This window comes from Microtus ochrogaster, linkage group LG4, assembly GCF_000317375.1.
Source record: "Microtus ochrogaster isolate Prairie Vole_2 linkage group LG4, MicOch1.0, whole genome shotgun sequence".
NCBI lineage: Eukaryota > Metazoa > Chordata > Mammalia > Rodentia > Cricetidae > Microtus > Microtus ochrogaster.
The window spans coordinates 51,240,911-51,253,739 of record NC_022030.1 but is presented as its reverse complement, the minus strand read 5'-3'; the positions used below and the strand labels follow the sequence as shown (position 1 = coordinate 51,253,739).

Here is a 12,829-nt window from a genome sequence, read left to right as displayed (position 1 = left end):
AGAGCCATCAATTGGGGAGGGGACCCCAACTGAGATGATGCCTTCATAAGCTTAGCCTGTAGACAAGCCTGTAGGGCATTTTCTTAATTAGTGATTGATGGAGGAGAGCCCAGCACATGATGGGTGGGACCACTTCTGCAAGGTGGTGCTGGGTTCTATAAGAAAAGCAGACTGAGCAAGCCATGGGGAGCAAGCCAGTGAGCAGCACTCCCCCATGTCCTCTGCATCATCCTGCCTCTAGATTCCTGTTTCAGTTCCTGCCCTGATCTCCCTCAGCGATGGACTGTGGTCTGGAAGTGTAAGCTGAAACAAACCCTGTCTTCCTAAGCTGTTTTGGCCATGGTGATTTTTGTTTTGTTTGAAACAGGGTTTTTCTGTAGTTTTTGGATCCTGTCCAGGCTGGCCTTGAACAGGCAAGAGATTCTTCTACCTCTGCCTCCCGAGTGCTGGGATTAAAGACATGCGCCACCATGGCCCGGCTGGTCATGGTGTTTTATCACAGCAAGAGTAACCCTATCTAGGATATCAGCTAATCCATTTCCTCATCATTCCGGCCCCAGAGCTGGATGACATTTCTTGGGCTATGCTGAAGACTCAATTGAATTTAAGATTGGATACTTAGCAAAATAGGGGAGATGATACATGCTGTTTCTAGGCCTGGCCCATCGTGCAATCCCCCTGAGCGTGCACACAGTACTGCATGTGCCTGTTCTTATAACCATGCATACTGAAAGTACACACTTCCTATGAACAGTGGGCCACACTTTCCAAAGTCATCCACCAAAACTTTCATCTTTGGTGTGCAAACTAATTTCTCCTCTGAGCCAAATAAACCATTTTTGGCTGAAACAAATCAACAAAAACCGAAGTTTATGGCAAATGGAATTTTGTGGCCATACAAGTAAAACAAACAAAGACTATTACCCACAAGGCATCTAAACACCCACATTTATGACTATGTTCCCACCCTTCACCTGTGCACAGACCTTACCTCACAGACATCCTTGCGACACTGAAGTCACTTCTCTGCCCGAAGGGTTTCACGTGAGGCCTCCCTGACAGCAGCTGCCTAAGAGCTGGCTATCACTGTCCTCACGTCACAGACAAAATCTTGTCACTTATCTGTAATTTTTCGGTGGGGACTCTGGGTTCTTCATCTACAGAGCCACAAGCTTCTACAAACTGACTGGAGGATTCAGCACGATCTTCCCAGGCCACAGCTTATCGGGACATCAGTGGCTTCTCTGCCTCTCGAGATCACGGACTACTTTTTTTTGATTCTTTTTATAAGAGACATAGGCGGGAGAGACTCCGGTGTAGCCGTCTCAACAATTCAAGCCCCCCAACCACTAACCACTCTGACATGCTAAGCACCTCATTAGCGTCATTAACGCTGGCAGCTTATGACTGACGCGGTGAAGCACCAGGGGCAAGGATGGGAGGTCACAGGATCAAGTCTGCTTTGGTGAGGGAACACTGACCACATCAGTGAAAGAAGACAAAGAGCAGAACAACTCCATGGAAACCCGACTGTCTACTGAGCACATGCATTTGTGTGTGTGCATGTGTGCGTGTGTGAAGTTGTGCAATGTCAGGCGTCTTCCTCTCCTGCTTGCGATCTTAGTTTTTGGCACAGCATCTCAATCATTTCAGCTAGAACAGGTGGCCAGCTAGCCCCAAGGACCTGCCTATTTGACTCCCCAATTCTGGGATGATAGACACACACTGCCGGTTCTACACAAACTCTGGGGGGATCCGAACTCAGGTCCTTGAACTTGTGCAGCAAACACTTCACTGAGCCATCTCTCCAATCCCTTCACTGTTGCTTTTGTACCTTCTAGAGAAGCTGTTCTCAAACTGTGGGTCACGGCCCCTTTGGGGGTTAAATGACCCTTTCACAGGGGTCACATAGCAGACATCCTGCATAATATATTTACCTTATGATTTAGAACAGTAAAACATTACAGTTATGAAACAGCAAGGAACATAATTTTATGGTTGGAGGGGGTCACTGCAACACGAGGAACAGTATTAAGGAGTCATAGCATTAGGAAGATTGAGAACCACTGCACTAGAGCCCTCTGTGGCCGCTTCCCATCTGCCACTGTGACATGCCACTGCTCTTGGGTACCCAGAACACAAACATGTTTTCAACATGAGTGGATGAGAACCACAATGGTCAATGCCTGTCCTGTCCATACATCTGAGTGTCTCCAGGTAACTATTACTGAGTAAGTACTCAAATCCCAGCTTGTAAGTTGAATTTCACCACAGTGACAGACAGGACCACCATTCAGTTTCTGAACATCATGGGATGGGCAGGCACATCAAAGAGTCAATTTGAAGAATCTCTTCTACTCTTAAGACAGATTCCTCTTCGGGATGATGGGAGTGGATACAGACAGGAGGAGACATGAGTTGGCCAGATGTTTCTACAGAATGGACAGGATAGTCCACAAGTCAAGGGTCCAAGCAGGCAGGCCAGTCTGCTGCAAAACCGTGCCCAGACTTGACATCCCAAGAGCAACCGGGGGCACTGATCAGAAAGGGGGAATTGTGTCACAGCCCTGACCTTGACATGGATTTAAGTCCCTTCATTTCCTAGCTTCTTCGGTGTGAAATGGGACAGCACACTCCCTCTAACAAAGAGGGGACACCTTCACCATATGTACTCCGCTGCCTCCCATGGGAATTGAGCACAGACAGGCGGATGTTTGACACTGGCTACCCACGCAAATGCACGTGGAGCTGGGATTTAAACCCAAGTTCTTCCGACTCCCAACGTGATTCCCTGCCCAGCAATGTCTGACCTTTTTATCCCAGGCGTCTTGCCTTGTTGCTCGGCCAGTGAAAACAGTGATTCAGAATAAAAAGTTTCCTCCGTGGGAACACATGGTTCCAGACTCTCTTCCATCTACGTGCATCTGCGCAAGCTGCTCTGCACATCTGCATCCCATAATTTCTCATGACAAACTCCGGCCCACTCCCACCCTACTAACAGTGTTGCTAGGACTCTTCACAACCAAGTATACAACATGCCTAATAGCACCCAACAGAGGGCTATCTGAATTTTTCATTTCTTTCTTCTCCTTGGAGTTTCTTTTCAGCTCCTCTATGCCAGGCACAGTGAAAGGAACTCAGAAGCCTAAGATAGGCTTGTGGGTCATCACAGTACAGGTAAGACACATACAACTAGAACAAGAAGAGAGGGGCAGGAAAGTGTAACTTAGCCACCATACACACAAAAGGTGGACTTTCCTTGCACAAAGAAATCTTAGTCAAATAACTGACACATACCTGTAGGAACAACTCCTTTCAGTCCTTCAACTATGCTGGATTAATTCACATTTATACGATCAACACTTTGATATTCATAATTTACCACCTTGTTGCACAAGAATAAGTTTATCATGAATACCTGAGCATCATAGGCCAATCTTCTAAATTGCCATTTGAAGAAGCCAACAGACTTGGCAGAAAGTGATGTGAATCTCTTAGTGAATTAATTTCATAAAGAAAATTGATGTCTTTAGAAAGGAAACCCTTTAATAATTATGTGATCCACCATACCAAAACCCCATGGCATCTCCCATGCCATCGTCAGATCTACACTTGTCAGGTAGAGGCACACACTCAGAGCACTGCATTAAGTCTCAAATGGCTAAGCTCCAGGAACACGCCAAGACGACCCTATCAACTACAGCAGAAAACGCAGGTCTGATGTGGGAATACTTGCAAGGTAAACATTCTAAGAATTCTTGTATAATTAGGGAATCCAATCATACTTAAATGAACTCGTGTTCGAAATACATTCAGCAAATCTTTAAACGAGTTTAATTTCTGAGTTGGGGAGATGATCCTGGGTAAGGTGTTTGACACAGAAGCGTGAGGACCGGAGTTCAGATCCCCAGAGCCTTGGGCAGAGGTGGTCTACGCGCAGTCTCAGCACTTGCTCGGGATGCACACATAGAATGTCCATGGGGCAGACCGGCTAGCAAGAGGAGCCACTCAGGATACATGCACCAGGTCTGAGACACACAGAATAGGAATCTTGGGGAAGACAAACACTCACCTCTACCACTATGGCAAACACAATCCAGAACTATGACCATGGCCATCCCCTGTCCTAGTAGAGTCCATTCCTACCATATGTACAGCACCTACCTAAGATAGATTCTCCAGTCTCTCTTCACAGGATGCAAGAGGTGGTCATTTTCATGCTCATCTCGCAGACAAAGTTGGGACTTAGGAAACCTGAGAAATCTGGCTATGTTCTCCTGCTTGCAACTGATAGAATCTAGATTCAAACCAAAGCCTACCAGGCTCCAAATCTGGAGGAGAAGGAAAACGAGGACCAAGATGAGAAAGAGCAGAGGAACGGAAGGAGGGGAAATCTCTGTTGTGCAGAAGTGACACGTTTTGAATAAAGTATAAGCTTTGCAAAAAGAAAAACTCAAATTCCAAGTAGACTTGAATTAAAATAATCAGGTTACACTCATTCTTGGTTCTGTGGAATTTTATCCAGCTCAGGCTAAGTTGGTCCTTAGGACTGTGTGCAAATGCATTCTCCATCCAAAGGTCAGAACTAATTTTAGACTTCAGTCTGGGGTGGGGGAAGGAAGGCATGTCTAAGGAACAAATTGGGAGGCCAAATGATATAAACATAGTACTTCAAACCACATAAAAATGTCGGCCTATTCCTCCCTCACACACTTGGGCTACCATGCCCTACAGAAAAGGCAGTGCTCGAAAAGGCAGGAGACTTTCATTTTGAGAAGACATAAACACAGCTGAGAAGTAACAGAAGTCTTTGTGATCCGTGCTACCAGCTCATGGCTCACAATCTTAGACCTGACCCTGCCATGACATACAGGCAGTCTGACCACAGACACATCGGCTTTTCCACTCTTCTTTCACCATTGTGTGAGTGGAAGAAATATTAGCTCCTATTCTAGAGGTAGGCAGCAAGTTCAAGGAGCCCACTAGAGCCTCCATCACCCGAGGACAACTTACACGCTAAGCACACCTTACCCCAGCCTGACCCACATGGCTGAACACCTGACTCAGATCTGACCACTCATAAGAGCCCCATTCTCAAACTACTGCAGCCATTGGTGTAGAGAAAGGCAAATGACCAGGACTGAGCCAATCAGATTTCCTCCCAGTGTCGTCCCCCCCTTCCCCCCAACTAGAATTGGCAAGAAAGCTTCTTCCTTCTTCATGGCGTAGCTCTGGGGAGATGATAAGCCTGGAACAAGCTGTTGTCATGGTATTCCAGGAAAAGAAGAGTCAAGAAACCAAAGGAAAGAGGTGAACCCCGAGGCTCTCAGTCTCCGGTTCCAATTTCAGAGTCAGATCTCAGGGGCAGTAAGTAAAAGGAATGAGTCCCTTAGGGAACACGTTCCTGCTGGAGTTGTTTTGATTAGGGCTCTGCACTGTAGGGACAAGGTATTGCAGGTATTAATAGCTTTTTATATGATCGGAACAGAGATTGAATCCTCAATGAAGGAATTTCTCAAGTAGAGCCGTATTCAGAATATGAAGAAAAACAAACACATGAATAAAAAAAAACAAACTGATAAAATGAAATTTACCAGTAAGCGTCTGTATTATTCCTGCAGGGCCCTCTGGGAAGGAAGGTGACACTTATCTTTGTACTCACCTTCCATGCTTTTAAACCTCTCCTTTGGTAGTTGCTAGGGCTCAAACTCAGGATGGACAGGAATTTTGCCATACACAGAGACACAGCCCAGCTGCACCTTACTCGTTGAGAGTGTCTTGTGTTTGCTATAAACTCTCTTGCTAAAAACCGGTGGTTGTTTTTCTTATAGCGAGATGTGTTGGCATTCTACAGAGGATGGGCAGAAAGGCGGCAGGGTCCTAATGCTATTTTTGGTATGGTTTCAAGGGAAATCCTTTTAGTAAACAAAATCCTCATTTGGTGTTGCTGGGGAGCATGAAAGCAAAGGTATAACAACCAATGTATCCACCAAGGTTTGCAGCTATAATAAGAAATGCCTGCAGCTTTAGAGAGAGAGAGAGAGAGAGAGAGAGAGACTATGAATGTTAAAATTTTGTGCACATTTTCTTTCTTTTAAGGACCAGTTGCTAAGACGAGAATGGCACAGTCAATTCCCATTCTCTGATTATCTTCTGAGGTAGAGGTAGAGGCCAGGGTGAAATAGCAGCAAGGGTCTGGGTGTTCCTGATATGATCGTGAACTAGAATGTCCATCCAACCTTGAGAGATTCAGACATGAAATGGAGGGCATGGTTGTCAAAATACACCAACAGGATTACGAAACAGGAGATTGCTCAGGCTTGGTGGCCATTCCTGGCCAAAAAAAGAAAAAAAAAAAAAAGCATTCACGAGGGTTGCCGACTTCTCCAGCCTGGGCTTAAATCCAGACCTAGAAATCAAACAGTAAAATAAAGCAGGACCTTGTGGGCTACGGAGAAGACCCAGGCTACTCAGTAGAAGATTGGGTCTCTAAAGAATAATAACATCGTGTGAGTTTTCAGCATCCTTAGACAAACTGTGAACATACAGATAAGCAATAACCTGAAGACGTGGTTTACTATACTTGACTCCATTTAGTCCCCAAGGGTAATTTTTTTTTTTTTAACCAACGTTAATTTCCACCTCAGGCATGCAATCTATTCATGAAAAAAGATGGTTCGGAAGTAAGGACTAGGAACATTTATATATGGAGAATGGGCTCACAAAGAAGATCCAAGCACAGGGTCCTAATTCATTTCACAATTTCATAACTGCCTCCAAGGAGAAGCGTCAACTAAATCTTCCCCTTGGCCCATGGTGCTATTTCCGAGTTCTAATTCGAAATGACTTCACAGGATTATGAAAGAAAGGGATGGACAGGAACTCCATGGTGTGTAAGCTCAGAATAAAGCACTCAAGAATAAAGGCACCCAGACTTGATATTTATGAGAACGCTAGATTAGAAAGGAAAGCCAAGAAGCTATAAATTTTTTAAAAAATCTGTAAGACATTTAATAAGACACATGGATGTCATTTATTTCTGTGATATCCACTGTATACAGAAGGAAACTGAGTTCTACATGGCTCGACTGTCAACAGCACAACCCAGATCCTCTCCAGTCCAGGGTCCTTTTCAACCAAATTTGGTTGAAGGGAGCCAGCTCCATGACAAAACAAAACAAGCAAACACGAGAAACAATGTCACTGAGAAGGTACATACCATCGTCACCAAGGCTAGCAGAAGTACACAACAGTCCACAATGCATCATCCCCTCCTTGCACGAGCCGTGAGAGGCAAAGGGAAAGCCCAGACAGTGGCTCTCGAGGAAGACAGTAGTAGGTTGAGAAAGGTTAGGAGGAAATCCATGCAGTCAGGGGCAGAGTTCCCTAATGTTTCACCTCAAAACATGTGGTTTCAGAACATTAAAAAAAATGTGAAAATAAGAATCCTTGCCCTGCAAACATAAGAACCCAAAGCGCATGCTCAAAAAAAAGGCATGGTGTCTTATAAATCCAGTTAGAGAGGTAGAGACAATAGGATCCCCGGGAGTTCTCTGGTCAGGCAGCCTTGCCTAATTGGTGAGCTCCAAGTCAATGAGAAACTCCCCAAAAGCAAGGTGGCTACCACCTAAGGAACATCTGAGGTTGGCCTCTGACCATCACACACAAAAGCACACAGACACACATATCCACACAGAGAGGAATGAAAACGTATGTTCAAAATAGAAGTGCCATAGCTAGGAGTTGAGGTATCTGTTAAGGAGTTCCCCTTTAAGCCTGAAATACAGGGCCTGTTCTATACAGAATCAATATGGAGCAGGCTTATTAAAAAGTGGCAATGGTTTAGTTAACACATCTATTAAATACCATGAGGTCGCAAATAAAATTAAAACAAGGGCAGGTAAAGCATTTGACTACACGGCAGTAGTTGCCACAACAGAATTTTGTATGCTGTGTGTGTGTGTGTGTGTGTGTGTGTGTGTGTGTGTGTGTGTACCACATGTGGGCAACCAAGGGTTGGAAGCAGTGGTTATCAGGAATGGCTTTTGGAACAGAAGATAACTAGACCTGGGCTTGGAAAAAGGTGAAACTGTCCAGACAGTGAGCATGGAAGAACGGAACCACAGACAAAGTTGCAGCAAGACGACCAAGACAGGAGAGAGTGCAACATCCTCATATGTGGGCCCCATGGAGCCCAGTGTGGAAGAAACAAAGGTCCAGAAGACAGGAAGGGTAGAAGAGGACACAGATGTGGTCAGGCCACCAGATAGCCACCAGCCTAGTGAGTTCCCGGTGCGCTATGGTAAGTTCCCTAAGCTCCACAGACACAGGGCTGAGACAGTGAAAGGTCTGCCTGACTTTGGGAGCTGCCTGCCTCTGGTACTGTGTCTTCATACTTACAGATGCGTATCTACTGCCTGGGGTGGTGGTGAGCTGACCAAACCCTATCTCCTCTTGGAGTGTGTGTGTGTGTGTGTGTGTGTGTGTGTGTGTGTATGTGTGTGGTGTGTGTGTGTGTGTGGTAACTGCCATTCCAGAGAGGCGGTTACCTCCACATCCAGAGGGAGGCACTGGATTACGTCAGGATGGATGCAGGCAGATGTAGGGAAATTGCAATGATCTGAGAGAGCAACAACACGGAAGACAGACAGAATGCGAAGTTCTTGCTGCAGGGAACTTGCAGTAAACCCCTGAGACTCCCAGGCTACCAACAGCTGCCCCAGTCCATAGTCACTAACTCTAAAGCCACAAAGCTGATGTCAGTGAGGGGTCACAGGTCCACACGGACCAGGAAGCAGCTAACCTCCATCACAGACAACTGTCAGGACCTTAGCACATGCCGAGGGTTTCCACATCGAACGTAAACCTCACGATGTGCCATGTCCTCTGCCTTTTAAGAGAGCAATAAACCCAAGGTTATCTCCAGATACGAATCTCCAGAACTAATCCTAGTATCAGTTAACTTTCTGTATGTTTTATTCAGGCCAAAATATGTCCGCCAGCTGAAAGTGGTGTACTGGCCACCATTTTGTTATTTCTACACACTAAAGCAAAAGAGAGGCAAGCAAATAGATTGGAGACTCATGGGATCTCACAGCACAGAGAAGCAACAGGACTGTGAGTTGGTCAGAGCAGGATATGCATCAATTAGGAATTGCCGGAGGCTCCCACTTGGATGCTTTGGGGAATTATGTAGCCATTAAGAAAGAAAGATAAACTCTGACTAATGAAGGACATACAGGGTGGGCATAAAAGCTAAAATCAGGGGCTGAAAAGATAGCTTAGATCGGGGGTTCGCAACCTGGGGGTCGCATGTCTGATACCCCGCACAGCAGATATCTGTATTACGATTCAGACCGGTAGCAAAATTGCAGTTATGAAGTAGCAACGCAATGGGGTCACCACAGCATGCAGAATTATATTAAAAGGTCGCAGCATTAGGAAGGTTGAGAACCACTGGCTTAGGTGATACCGTGCTTGTCACCCAAGCCTAGGTACAGGTATGTGAGTTCAATCCCCGGACTAAGATTCAAAAGTAAAGAGCAGGGTGGTGTGTACTCGGAATCCTAGGGCTGAGGAAGCGGAGATTGGAGGATCCCTCAGGCTCATGGGCCAGCCTAGTCTGCTGTGGAGCTCCAAGTCAGTGAGAGACCTTATCTCCAACCCAAACAACAAAACCAAGACGGACAGTGCATGCATGTGAGCGCATACATGTATAGCTGCACACAACAAGCAAACACATAACCTCGGTCTCAGAGCTCCAGGCTGGCAGCTAGTGTAAGAGAATGCTCTTAGCTCAGGTGGCAGCCTGGAACTCACTTCATAAAGGTGGTAAGTGAAACTGGGAAATTGGTCCAGCCAAAGGCTCAACAGATAGCATTAATTCGGGAGAGGCAGAGTATTGGGAAACCACAATGAGTAGAAAAGATGGCAGCCAGAAAACCAGAAGGGAGGAAGCTGTAGAAAGCCATGAGAGACAGCGCCTGGTGTCTAATGCCAGAGGCCAGCTGAGCATCCGGGAGATGGCAGAGGCCAGCTGGGCACCCGGGAGATGGCAGAGGCCAGCTGGGCACCCAGGAGATGGCAGAGGCCAGCTGGGCAGCCAGGAGATGGCAGAGGCCAGCTGGGCAGCCAGGAGATGGCAGAGGCCCGATGGGCACACAGAAGATGGCAGAGGCCCGATGGGCACACAGAAGATGGGCATACAGGAAATTCTAGGTTCTTCTCTTCTGGGGAGACTTGCAGGGTCTGAAGGGAGACTGGTGACATGGCAACTAATTTAAGAATCATGGAGTGATCTGGTGATCACCAGAAATGCCAAAAAATAAGGGAAGTTAGAGCACTGCGAAGTTCCTGCTGAAACAGAACGGGGTTCATAGTGAGAGAATAAACAGAAGGTAAGAGAGAGGAGTACGATTCCTGAGCGGAGGAAGGCTTGGGATGCATGGCACAGCTGGGGACTTTAGTCACTGACACAGGAGCCTTTTCTCTTATCTTCTGCAAATTCCCAATTCAGCTTGATTATTTTCTCTGCCATTCTACCCCCACAGTATTTACCACAGATATGCTTTCCTGTCTTTTTTTTTACCCCCAGTATAAGAATGATAATCCCAGGAATGCAAGGACCTGCTATATTTAGCAAAGGTGAAAAGCATCGAAAGGAAATGTAAGGCACATGTGGGCCTGGAGAGACTGCACAGAGGTGTGGGTAAATACGGAAACGCTTAGAGGGGGCACAGAAGTAACGCATGGAGCAAGTCTGGTGGCCTTTACTTTCCCAGGGGCATAGGTCATTGTGCCACCTGTAGAACCTGATGTATGGAAGGCACCGGAAAACCCTCTTTGTTGAAGACTACAATGGAAGAGCCAGTTTGTGGCCTGGGACAGTAGGAGGAGCTTAAGGTTTCAAGACGCTGGGATGTGTGAGTGCAGGCACGTTTGTGTGTGCGCAAGTGCGTGTGTGTGTGTGTGTGTGTAAGCGCGTGTGCATGTGCACGTGTGTGTGTTTGTGTGTGTGTGTACGTATTTGCACAGGCGTGTGAGCACTCAAGTTGTTTTTGGGACAGGTCTGTCTATGTACCCCCGGCTGACCTGGAGCACACTATGTAGATCAGGTTCACGGCATCCCTGCTTCAGCCTCCTCCGGGTTCCTGACAGAGCAGGAGCGCCTCCAGGTGAGGGCAAGTCTTGAACATGTTTAAAGCACTGTGTAAAGGGAGCAGGTGGAAACCGCTGGACCTGAGACAGCCACGGAAGTGAGCCTGCAGTACACAACCACAGGAGGAAGAAAAGGCCGACGTCCCCAACCTTGTGAGAGAAGGACCCCAGGAAGAGGGCAGCAACAAGGAGGGGGGCCAGGAGCCTGGCCAGGTCCCCATCTCACTTCCAACTCTTCCATCTTGGGCAGTTTCTGACTACTGTCAAACCCTCTATGTGTGAAGCTGAAAACTGACATCCTTTGGCGATTCAGTAATTCCTGTCTTTTCAAAAATTGTTCTAATATGTCAAGTTCATGGGGGCGGGGTGGAAAATTTTTCTGCTTGGATTCTTTTAAAGAAAGAAAGATGACATCGTCTCATGACCTTCAGGAGTCACCCTTCCCTGAAAAAAATTTCAAACGCTATTTTGAAAAACAGTCAAAACTCCGGGGGTTGAGGGAAGCCTTATCTGTTGAATGTCTCCTGAGATTTTTTTTTTCTTAAATGTTGCAAACGGCATATAATTACTGTTTCAGAGCCACAGAAAATGTTGAAAGCTCCTTCAGTTTCTAAGTGTGCTTTAGATACACAAAATCAGTAATGCTGACATCTCTCCCAGTTATCTGTATTCCCATTCTGATATAAAATCTCCAACGGCACAAAATTATCAGATCAATTGTTCTAGAACAGTTCAGAGAAGTAAACTGCTTCCCAGCTTGAAAGAGAAAGTCAAACCTTCAAACACCTTTTTATGTTGATGCTAAATATAAGAACGTTCTTTGCAAAGTAGTCAAAGCAAGATCCAGCCGCGTTTGGAGATTTCTCAAGAGAGACAAGCGGAGATTCTGTTTTGTTCATTAAAACACTAAAAATCCTCAACAGTACCTTCTCTAATACCTGAAGGTGGAGTGCTGTCTTATGTAATAGCAGCTTTCCCGCGGCTCATCTTGGGGGAAAATTAAATACCTAATTCCGCCCAGGATTTCTGAGTACTTTCACCTTACCTGGACTCACTCACCGGCCTCGCAATACCCTAGTCTACAGATGATGGAAATAAATAATAAATCGCAAAGAGCTGCTACTGTATAGCAGGGATAAGCCTGTTGCAAAGGCCAGTGTCCCCCAAGTCGCTGCCCACCTCTAAGCTGCGGAGGCAAAGGTAACAAGTGAGAACGGGTCTCCCGCTCCCTGTCCCGGGCATGCACAAGCAAAGTGCGGGGTCGGTGACACCCCTGAGTGCCCAGATGCCTCAGGTTCAGGGTCACGGTTTGCAGCCCTGCAGGACCCACCGCAGTCTCGCCGAGCTCCGAGAGCGTTCCCTCAGCCTCGGGCACACCTGAACGTCCCAACCCTCTGGGGGGATAGGGACGCGAGATCCGGGCGCGCTCGCAGTCGTGGCTCCGGCGGCCCGAGAAAGTTCCCGCCCCGGCGCCCGGTCGCGGCGAAGCCCGGAGGACGGTCCCGGCTCTCCTCCCAGTGGCGGGGACCGCGCAGCCAGTACTCACCCGCCCTCGCTTGGATCCCCAGGTGGCGGTCGGAGCCCGGAGGGAGGACGGCGCAGCGGCGGGGACGCGTGCAGCCCGCGCTCCCGTGCAACCACAGCACTAGCCGGCCGGGCGGCGCGGGGGCTT

At 47.2% G+C, this 12,829-nt stretch overlaps 1 protein-coding gene across 1 annotated transcript in view; it reads right to left on the bottom strand.

Moving 5' to 3' along the window:
• The window catches only part of Serpine2 (serpin family E member 2), a 60,577-nt gene extending 47,761 nt beyond the window's left edge, over positions 1-12,816 (bottom strand). The window contains exon 1 of the mRNA XM_005361538.3: positions 12,704-12,816. The gene's annotated coding sequence lies outside the window, so the exon portion shown is untranslated. The remainder of the gene's footprint in view (positions 1-12,703) is intronic.
• Positions 12,817-12,829: the final 13 nt, after the last annotated feature.